Here is an 11895-nt window from a genome sequence, read left to right on the forward strand (position 1 = left end):
AACGACAGCACGAATGGGACTTTCTTTTCGTCGGTTGTGACAATGGATGGGACGTGGATGCCATTTTTCAATCCAGAAACAAAGCGCCAGTCAGCTCAATGGAAGCACACAGATTCACCGCCACCAAAAAAATTTAGGGCAACCGCCAGTGCTGAAAAAATGACGGTGTCCATGTTCTGGGACAGCGAGGGCGCAATCCTTACCCACTGCGTTCCAAAGGGCACTACGGTAACAGGTGCATCCTACGAAAATGTTTTGAAGAACAAATTCCTTCCTGCACTGCAACAAAAACGTCCGGGAAGGGCCGCACGTGTGCTGTTTCACCGAGACAACGCACCTGCACATCGAGCTAACATTACGCAACAGTTTCTTCGTGATAACAACTTTGAAGTGATTCCTCATGATCCCTACTCACCTGACCTGGCTCCTAGTGACTTTTGGCTTTCTCCGACAACGAAAGACACTCTCCTTGGCTGCACATTCACCAGCCGTGCTGCTATTGCCTCAGCGATTTTCCAGTGGTCAAAACAGACTCCTAAAGAAGCCTTTGCCGCTGCCATGGAATCGTGGCATCAGCGTTGTTAAAAATGTGTACGTCTGCAGGATGATTACGTCGAGAAGTAACGCCAGTTTCATCGATTTCAGGTGAGTAGTTAACTACAAAAAAAAATCGGAGGCCTTAGAACTTGAATGCACCTCGTACTCTCAGAAGAGACTTCCTAATGCTTATCTCTCTTGAAATTTTTCCTTGGTTTCCTCTATTACTTGTTCAATGTACAGGTTGAATAACATGGAGGATAAGCATCAAACCTGTCTTTCTCCCTAATGAACCACTGCTTCTATTTCTTGTCCTGGGAATCTTTCAACTGCAGTCAGGGTTCTGTACAAGTCGTGGATAACTGTTTGCCCCTGTATTTCATTCCTGTTACCTTCAGAGACATCAAGGGAACACCAATTTATTATTGGAAGGAAATGTGGGCAGTAAAAATCCAGTATGCAGATTCATACTGATTTAAATTGCAGTAGTTATTCGGGGATGAAGTGGCTTGCACAGGATAGAGTTTCACGAGAGCTAAATCAAATCAGTCTTAGCACTGATGACAACCACCGACACTGCAACAACAACAACAACTTTCAGAACACCAAAGTGAGTAGCCCAAGTAAAGCTGTAGAAGCACACACAGCAACAGTCTATTCACAACTATGATTCAGATCACAGGCTGATTACTGACACCCCAGTTACAAAACTTAAAAAGACATAATACAGTAATATGTATGTATGGACACAATTACTTAATATGCAACAAATTCAAGCATGCTGTGTGTCACAAAGTCTTCTGGAACACTGGCTAAAGAAAGATTAAGCAAAAAGCATTTTAGTCAGGCCTGGTGATCTGGTGGTAAAGCGCACGTATGGAAACCAAACGGTAACAGTATCAAAACCCACAGAATTTTTTCAGTCTGTCTGTACCCAAGCTTTCACTTCTCAATGATGTGACAATTCACCAGGAATGACACATTTCAGATTCAACATTAAACTGTAGGTCTTCTGTCTGTGCTTGGATAACTGGTGTAGGTTAGACGGAACAAGAGGAATGTTTTCGATACGAGTCATGAGCATTGGCCAGTGACACAATGTTAATGGCTGGTGTCACATCACCTTTCGGTGCTTATATTCACAGTTTTGTTGTTAGTTGGCAAAGCCAACAAATGTGAAAGAAAAAGAACTGATTATAGTGGCAAATTAATCTGTAGCTTAGCCCAACATAGGGGTCAGGTTGGACGGTAACAATTTGGATGAGAGTTGGTGAAGCCAATGCATGTGACACTAAACAAAACCTGGCTGTGTTTACAGACTGATCTGTAGCTTCACACATTTGAAAATAACCACCAATATTGTCACATTATTGTCGTCACATCATATACGGTGTTTGACACATATTTCCTATACAACTGGTCAAAGCAGACAACTCGTATTGAACAATGCTCTATACTCAAGAGACAAACAAGTTACTGAAGTAGGCCCAATTGACAGGCTTGAACTAGGCAACTGAGCCACACAAAAAAATATATGTGTATATTATTATTATTATTATTATTATTATTATTATTATGTCTTTCCTTTCTCAGATGTTATGTCTGGTTAAAAATGGAAAGTGACGCGGACCTTGATCAAGCGCGACTTCCTTTTAACTGTACGGAATATGTTACATTGCATTTAGGAACTTTCGGGTAATTGAACATGTATCAATAATTACAGATTTCTGTAGTAGTATATATATGTTTGGATGTAGCTGTATTGCGTTGGTGTACTGGTGGATATTGTGTAGTATGACTCCTGTAGTTGATAGTATAATTGGTATAATGTCAACTTTATCCTGATGCCACATGTCCTTGGCTTCCTCAGCCAGTTGGATGTATTTTTCAATTTTTTCTCCCGTTTTATTCTGTATATTTGTTGTATTGGGTATGGATATTTCGATTGGCTGGCTCTGAGCACTATGGGACTCAACTGCTGAGGTCATTAGTCCCCATATTTCGATTAGTTGTGTTAATTTCTTCTTTTTATTGGTGAGTATGATGTCAGGTTTGTTACATGGTTGTGTTTTATCTGTTATAATGATTCTGTTCCAGTATAATTTGTATTCGTCATTCTCCAGTACATTTTGTGGTGCATACTTGTATGTGGGAATCTGTTGTTTTATTAGTTTATGTTGTATGGCAAGTTGTTGATGTATTATTTTTGCTACATTGTCATGTCTTCCGGGGTATTCTCTATTTGCTAGTATTGTACATCCTCTTGTGATGTGATCTACTGTTTCTATTTGTTGTTTGCAAAGTCTGCATTTATCTGTTGTGGTATTGGGATCTTTAATAATGTGCTTGCTGTAATATCTGGTGTTTATTGTTTGATCCTGTATCGCAATCACGACTCCTTCCGTCTCACTGTATATATTGCCTTTTCTTAGCCATGTGTTGGATGCGTCTTGATCGATGTGTGGCTGTGTTAGATGATACGGGTGCTTGCCATGTAGTGTTTTCTTTTTCCAATTTACTTTCTTCATATCTGTTGATGTTATGTGATCTAATGGGTTGTAGAAGTGGTTATGAAATTGCAGTGGTGCAGCTGATGTATTTTCGTTCTATAAAGAATTTTCTTAAATTGTCTACCTGTCCATAATGTAGGTTTTTTTATATCGATAAATCCCCTTCCTCCTTCCTTTGTGCTTAATGTGAATCTTTCTGTTGCTGAATGTATGTGATTTATTCTATATTTCTGGCATTGTGATCGTGTAAGTGTGTTGAGTGCTTCTAGGTCTGTGTTACTCCATTTCACTACTCCAAATGAGCAGGTCAATATTGGTGTGGCATAAGTATTTATAGCTTTTGTCTTGTTTCTTGCTGTCAATTCTGTTTTCAGTACTTTTTTTAGTCTTTGCCTATATTTTTCTTTTAGTTCTTCTTTAATATTTGTATAATCTATTCCTATTTTTTGTCTGTATCCTAGATATTTATATGCATCTGTTTTTCCCATCACTTCTATGCAGTCACTGTGGTTATCCAATATGTAATCTTCTTGTTTAGTGTGTTTTCCCTTGACTATGCTATTTTTCTTACATTTGTCTGTTCCAAAAGCCATATTTATATCATTGCTGAATACTTCTGTTATCTTTAGTAATTGGTTGAGTTGTTGATTTGTTGCTGCCAGTAGTTTTATATCATCCATGTATAGCAAGTGTGTGATTTTGTTTTGGTATGGTCCAGTAATATCGTGTCCATAATTTGTATTGTTTAGCATGTTGGATAGTGGGTTCAGAGCAAGGCAGAACCAGAAAGGACTTAATGAGTCTCCTTGGTATAGTCGACGCTTAATCTGTATTGGCTGTGATGTGATATTTGAATTTGTTTGGATATTAAGTGTGGTTTTCCAATTTTTCATTACTATGTTTAGGAACTGTATCAATTTAGGATCTGCTTTGTATATTTCCAATATTTGTAGTAACCATGAGTGGGGTACACTATCAAAAGCTTTTTGGTAATCAATGTATGAGTAGTGTAGCGACCTTTGTTTAGTTTTAGCTTGATATGTCACCTCTGCATCTATTATCAGTTGCTCTATACAGCCTCATGCTCCTTTGCAACAGGCTTTTTGTTCTTCATTTATAATTTTGTTCTGTGTTGTATGTGCGGATGGATGGGGGTGTGTGTGTGTGTGTGTGTGTGTGTGTGTGTGTGTGTGTGTGTGTGTGTGTGTGCGCGCGCGCGCGCGCTCGAGAGTGTATACCTGTCTTTTTTCCCCCTAAGGTAAGTCTTTCCGCTCCCGGGATTGGAATGACTCCTTACTTTCTCCCTTAAAACACACATCCTTTCGTCTTTCCCTCTCCTTCCCTCTTTCCTGACGAAGCAACCATTGGTTGCGAAAGCTAGAATTTTGTGTGTATGTGTCTGTGTTTCTATCGACCTGCCAGCGCTTTGGTATGGTAAGTCACATCATCTTTGTTTTTATATATATTTTTCCCACGTGGAACGTTTCCCTATTCTATTGTTAAATAATTTAGTTGGACGTGAATGTGTTGAGGTGAACTACTTTAGCCAGAAATTTGCTATTTTATCTTTTCCAGAGGCTTTCCAATTGCGAGTAGAATTAATTGCTTGGGTGACTTCATGTTGCAAAATTATCACTTCATGCATTTGTGGTATCATCTTGTATGTGTCTGTTTCTGCTTGTATCCACCGTGCATGCCTGTTATGTTGTACCGGGTTTGACCACATGTTGCTCCAAAAGTGTTCCATGTCTGTTATGTTTGGTGGATTGTTTATTTTAACGTGTGTGTTATCTATTGTCTGATAAAATTTCTTTTGGTTTGTGTTGAATGTTTGGTTTTGTTTCCTTCTATTTTCACTTTTTTTGTATCTTCTAAGTCGTTTGGCCAATGCTTGTAATTTCTGCTTCTTTTCATCTAATTGCTCTATTGCTAACCGTTTTCGTTTTTTTTTTTTTTTTTTTTTTTGCCTGATATTTCTTTTCTTATAAATTGTGTTAGCTGTCCGATGTCTTTTCTCAGTTTTTCTATTCTGGTCTGTAGCCTGTGTTGCCATGCTGGTTTTGTGGTTTCCTTCTGTGTGTTGGTTGGTTCTGATCTCTGCCTAGTGTGTATATTTAGTGTAGTAAGTGCTCCTATATAAACCAGTAGTTTCAACTCTTCCATAGTTGTATTTTCATTTATTTTGTTGTGTATGAGTGTGCTGATAGTTATTATTGTTGTTTCGACTTGTGGGTTATTTGGTGGTCTATGCAAGAATGGTCTAATGTCTGTATTTGTGTCTTTGAATTCTATATATGTCAGCTGAAATTTTTCTTCTATATCTAACATGTGTATCACTTCGTGTTCTATTTGTGCTTGTTCTGGTGGCTGTCTTAAGATTTTGTTTTCCTCTGATTGTTTAATTGATGTGTGGTGTTCTTTGTTTGTTTGTTTGTTCTGGGATGTTTGAGTCCATTACAGTATTTTCTTCTTCTTCTTCTGATTGCATATTATTTTGTTCCAGTATTTGTTGTTTGATGTTTTCTAATTCTGACTGGGGTATCCTGTTATTTTTTATTATTACACAGATCTGATCAGCTAGTCGTTGTTATGTTAAAATTTTTAATTCTGGGAATCTGGTAATAAATATTGTGTATACTTGTGATCTGTATCCAGTTGTGTTGGTTCCTAAGTTTGTTGCTTGGTAATAACAGAACATGAGGTGTCTGTTAACTTCATCTGACCATCTCATCCTCTGTCTTTGTTTTCCTTCTAGAGTGGTCGCAGGAAGCATATCCTGCAAAACACCTCTATTTGGATCGAAATCATTTTCCATGTGGCTAGCAGTGTCGTTACCATTGTGGACGGGCATAGGGTTCAAGCGTCGTCCCCGACCGTGACAGCGCTTGTCCGAGGCTTCATTAGTTCTGTCCTGAACCAACTAATCACACTAAAGGGGGGGGGGGGGGGGGGTGTTAGCCCTGTTAGCAGTTTGTTCTTTTCGTCGCCTTTTATGACTGGCAGAACATACCGGAGGTCTATCCTTTTCCCGGGCCTCCACAGGTTTTATTATTATTCCTCTTTCCTGTCTCAGCCGTTATGACATTATTATTATTATAATACTATACATGAATTTAAAACATTTGAGAAAAGATATCTTTTCTATTAATGCTGCTGTTGCTTAAATTGGTATGACTACTAATATCACTTTGTATGTCTAGTATTGTACTGTATAATTAGATTTTTTAAGTGTGTATTGTTAATCGCATTTGTTGCATGCAATTGACTTTCATCAATATGTAGGTAATAATGATACACGTGTTTACATAATTATGGGATCTCTTACTCTGGACAAACTATGACAACATCAATAGCATGTACAATGCTCAAAATATTCTTGTACTGCTCAAGTACTGCACATATTGAATTGTCAGTTACTAACGAAAAATCCTAATTGTGCAAGATAATTAATAAATATAAAACATTTCCGAATTGCATCCCTCACATGCTAAAATTTGGTGGTAATTCTGTCTCTTCCAAACAGCATTGTATAACAGCAATTGTACAAATAAGACCAAAAGGGTACTTCATCTTGTCATCATGAAATGAAATGGAAAACTGTGCTGCTAAACATGAAACCATTATTTCCACTTTTCAATCCACTGATTTCTGTGTAAAAGTAGGCTTATTTTCCTAAATGCTTTTGAGGATTACCACTAAAATTAGAAGTACAAGTTTGGTTCAAGTCACACTGTAAAACTTGAGAAGTTGTTAAAATAGCTCTAGGGAACAGAGACACCATGCTTCTAAAATGTAAGGGCACGGAGAACGCATTAACAACACACATCTACAGAATACTGAAATGCACACAGCAGAATCCATAAATAACACAGGGTGCTTATCTTCAGAATCGGATAACAGTTACTTAAGAACACCTAACAAGAATCCTAGGTCATTCACATCCTGCATATCTATTTACACGTTACACACTAACGTGTAAAGCACCTGTAAATAAAAGTTTCGAAAATGTGTTATATAAAAGGCCTATAACAGCTCTGACTACAAACTGCAATAATACCGAAGAATGTACTAGCTTTGACTGGCTCTTCAAAATTAAAACGTGAATGAAATGCTCTCCAGGAAACAGTGGTGTCACCAGAAAACTTCCCTCGTTAACTGCTAATTGACGATCCATCAGTAATATGACTTTAGAACATTCTGCTACACCTACAGTGAATTATGTATATAAGCTGTATGCTGAAATATGGAATCCATATAAACTTGAGAAGTCTGACATTTGATGCTGCTCTAGCTTACATGTCCAGCTACACAACAACAACTTGGTAATTTCATTTTCTTATTACAGGACATTCATAAAGATCGTTGAAAGGAAATTTAAGCACGAGACTTTATTGCATTTTGAGAATATAGAACAATCTCTCTGCGAGTAGGGTTTTCAATTCAAAACTATGAAACACAGCTCGCAACATCAAAGTTCTAGTAACTTTTCTAATAATGTGGTGATGAATTAAAAACTAAAAGGGCGGAATTCCTGTAATTTTGGTTGAAAGACACAATACAGCGTACTTCATACTACCCGCCAAACGCCTCCTATTCTCGTCGTCGATCTTTATAACTCACATTGTTTACAATTATGAAGTTACAAGCGAACACAGATATTAACATATCGCAGCACATATTCAGTAAGCGTAATTACACTCACGAAGAGTGCAGATCAAAATTTCGACACTGTTTCAAAAAACGAGATGTAAACAACGTAACTTCGCAATCATATGTATTAAGACCTCAGGAAGTTAAAAAGCAAAGCTATTTAAGTGACTAATGTAACCTCACCATTCTACGTCTCAAAGCGCAGACGACGAAACACATGCGAACATCTCACAGTTCCGCACAGCAGTGACCTTTAAATATAACTCATTACACAACAAAAAACACTACTTGACAGCTGATCTCGGTAAACAAATCGAAACACACAGTACTCACCTCGGGGAGTGATCCCAAGCTCACACTAAGCCTACAGACTGGGCGTACTATCGCCACATGTTAATCGAATTTCTTTGTGTCTTCTTCGCATATAAATCCATATTACGAAAACTAAGCGAATACCTTAAATCTTCACACTGCACCACTGGCATTTTTCCTTTGTCAGTGCGAATGACTGTCGCGCCTCTAGCGGCCAAGTGAGGCACCAAACGAATTGCTTGTTTTGATTAGTAATGCGCAAAAATTGGTAGCTATCTCAAGTACGTTGTCATTGTCTACGTATGTAGTGATATGTTCCACGTTGGAATTATGTAGAAATTAATTCAGCTGTTCTAGTAAATAGTTTGGTTATATAAAACAATAAACGAATGTAATAAAAATGAAGAGTTTTGAAAACATGGTTTCATGTTCATTTGATAGATTCACAAGTAGTCTTCGAGACCGATGACAGTAATAACATATAAAGGTCACTAATTATAAGTGAACGAAACCCCATTAATTAACATTGTTAGGATAAATATGGATTTTAGATGTTTGAAAACAACTGTTGTATTTACCTCTGTTATCTTATAAATGTACTACCGAAATTCAATGTTGCCCTGTGCATTGGGGGTGCAACTACGTTAATAGCAGCTTGTAGAATTTGTTCATGTAATGTGCAGAGTTCATAATTATTTACCAACTTAAATCAGAAAAACGTATAATGAGCGATACCGCTACTGCATGAGGTGCAAAATGCACAGAATATCTTGATGTAGTCCACACTACGCATGAAACGTAACGACTACTTCACTCAAACTGTATTGAAAATAGAACATATTCTCTCATTTGTAAACTAACGGTTACCGTTGTTTTTGCTGTTTCTACAGAAACCAGACTGCAAAGGTAAGGGTTGAAGGGTATGACAGTACTTGAGAAGGTATTGAGACAAAGCTGTATCCCAACCCACACTTTATTAAACATGTACATAGAGCAATCAGTACAGGAAAGTAACGAGAAATCAGGAAGAGGAATTCAAATTTAGCGAACAGAAATCAAAGGTTTAGGGTTTACCGATGTTTTTTCGATTTGTTCATTTAGCCATAGTGTAGAGGTAGTCTAAAGATACATGATTTACATTATATTTATACACAGAACATTACACAAACATGTAATAGTACAGGTAATGCTTAATTAATCACACTTAAATCTGTTCACCGTTGCAAGATTTTATCTACACAAGTTAAACAAGATACAAGCAAGATTAATTACACTTTGATGTCCACACAAGTTTATACTATACTATAGTATACTGATCATAATTATACACTTTAGCTGCTGTGTTTGTATAATCTACACCAATAAACTCACTGACTGTCACTATTTCACACTTTGGCAGCTTTTCTTTAGTAAAAAAGCACCCAGCCTATATATTATATATCTCCCAGTTTATGGATACACAGATATCGTAATAATTTCTTGTTTTATGGAGATCCTTTCTACTGTCTGACTTCCACGTGTTCTTTTAGACTATACAGAGAAGATGACAGAGTAAGTAATTTCTTAATGTATTTTTGAATACGTATGTCTTTTCAATGCATTTTTTCTGAATGGGAAGCTATTTTATAAAATGCACCCAGCCAATCTTTAATCCATTTTGGTTAATTTAAGCCACTTTGTATATAATATTCACTGCATCTTCTGATATGGTAATCATGTAGGTCTCTATTTAGCTGAGCAAGACATTAAATATTAAGTTATCTGAATTTATTTCTGCAGGACTGTTTGCGGTCAAATTTGCACTTGTCTGACAGCCTTTTTCTGAAGCTACACTAACCTGTGTAGGCCCTACGAGTATGCATATGTGCTCAGAGTTGCCACAGCTGAGTAGGTGCCCCGGTTCCCTACTCCCTCATTACTACTACTACTCTCCCCTTCCCAACCTACACCTCCCCTCACCTTGGAGTCAGTGCTGCCACCACTTCTTGACATTAGCCTAGCAGCTGCCGACAAGAGGCAGGGAGACACGAGGAGTGGTTCGTTTGGATGATTCTGAGAGACTGTAGACAACAGTGCCCGGTGACGGCGGCCATGTGTGCACGAGTTGTGTCGGAGTGATTGTGTGAATGTGCACGTGCTCTCATTTTCTGACAAAAGTTATGACTGAAAATTTAGTTGTGAGAATGTAATTATCTTTTCTAGATGCCTGTTTTCGGCTCAGCAATCATCTTTATGGTGAGTTGCTACCTATACTCATTATTATTGATTCTCAGAATATTTGAACGAGTTATCTGTTGCACGGACTGATCACCGCGTTCTCATTTCATCGATACGTTTGTGTAGCTGTTGAATAACTGAGTGGATTTCCACAATTGGCCAAAACTGCAGTCCGTTTCTGCAGGTATCTGTAATAGATCGTGCCTGCTGATCTGAAGCCATTTGGCTCCCACTAATATGCAGACTCTGCCCATCGAATCCAGTCTCACTGATCTCCCAGCAGGCCAGGTCTGTTTGTGTGTGGCATAAGCAGCGGATTCACATGGTTTATCCATGGACCAGGTGTAGTGGTTAATAAAAAAGAAAAAGAGAAGAAAAGAAAAGGTTGAAAATGTGGGAAGAAATGGTGAATAAAAAGGGGTTTTAAAATCGTTAATGACTGTGAAAAAGGGAAAGAACGAAATGCAAATCGGACTTCGTATTACAGAAAAGCTATCGGTCTTCGTGATTCGGAAAAGCTATTGTTGGGATGGTCCTTGTGGCGTTTCTGAGCAAAAGTCAAACCAATTTCCACTACAAAAATTATTTGAAAGAGAACAGAGAATAACAAAATGTGATTAACAGGGGGAAATGGCGTAGATAAGAGTTCATTCATTACCGAGGTAATGTGTCTTCTCTCGTGCGGCATCCAGGTCTTGTTCTCCAACAATCTCCTGCTTCATTTCTGCTTGAAAAAGTTGTAGCTGCTCCAAATCTTGCAGTAAATTTCATCATCCAGGAATTACTAATGTCTACAAATTAAAACCATCCTGATATTGAATGCAATGTATTTTACGGCTTCTTCCATCCTCCAGATTTCATATGAGCTTCCACAATACAATATGTTTGCACATCAATAAGTTTTTACGTCTTAATCAAACCAAGACTAACGAATATGTTTTTACATCTGAATCGTACCGAGACTAGCGAATAAGTGAAGTTACGCTTTTGCTCTCAAGAGACAATAGCGGGTAGAAAACAAGAAGAGTTACAATTTGTGTACCTTCATTTTCTGATAAATATTTTCTCTGCTGTCGAGCGCTCATACAGCTGCGACGGTATAATTTATATCTGGGGGAACGACTGTAGCGCGGCGAAATTCAAAGTCCCGCTACACAGGGCTGCAGTGCTCATCATGAGCCCAGAGGCCACGGGTGATGGATTTCAGGAATTGCGGCTGTCTCACCACAATGCATTGTACTCTCTGGCATTTTATAGACATTTTATTTGTTCTAGTACATTTTGGCACTTCAAAAGTGGTTTATATCTTGGAAAATATGGATGATGAGAAGAAGAAAATTGTGTCAGTCGCCGACAGTTTGTATGTTATGTACTCGGCTGAGCCAGTTGAAAGAAAAATCACAAAATATTGTAAAATAATAGATGTAGCACAGTGGGTAATAGCTGACAGTAATGAACATGGTAGTACTGACATTTTATTGTGGTCACTTACAGTGTTGGTTTACACAGTACTTTCCCACCATATGCCCTTCTTTCAAGAGGCCTACTTTTTTTCTGAGGCTATGTCAGAAATCAGTGAAGGTATTTTAAATCTGTCTAGTGACTCCAAGGAACTCTGGATTCTTGTTGTGAAATGGGTTTCCTTTTATTTAAATAAAATAACATCAGT

At 37.9% G+C, this 11895-nt stretch overlaps 1 protein-coding gene across 2 annotated transcripts in view; it reads right to left on the reverse strand.

The window, feature by feature from the left end:
- The window catches only part of LOC124720029 (autophagy-related protein 9A-like), a 151559-nt gene extending 143394 nt beyond the window's left edge, over nucleotides 1–8165 (reverse strand). The window contains exon 1 of one of the 2 annotated variants that reach the window (XM_047245278.1): nucleotides 8031–8165. The gene's annotated coding sequence lies outside the window, so the exon portion shown is untranslated. Of the gene's footprint in view, nucleotides 1–7880; nucleotides 7932–8030 lie in introns of those variants that run through there. The other variant, XM_047245279.1, reaches the window with a different exon arrangement.
- Between the last annotated feature and the right edge of the window lie 3730 nt (nucleotides 8166–11895).

The sequence above is a fragment of the Schistocerca piceifrons genome, chromosome 11 (genome assembly GCF_021461385.2).
Source record: "Schistocerca piceifrons isolate TAMUIC-IGC-003096 chromosome 11, iqSchPice1.1, whole genome shotgun sequence".
NCBI lineage: Eukaryota > Metazoa > Arthropoda > Insecta > Orthoptera > Acrididae > Schistocerca > Schistocerca piceifrons.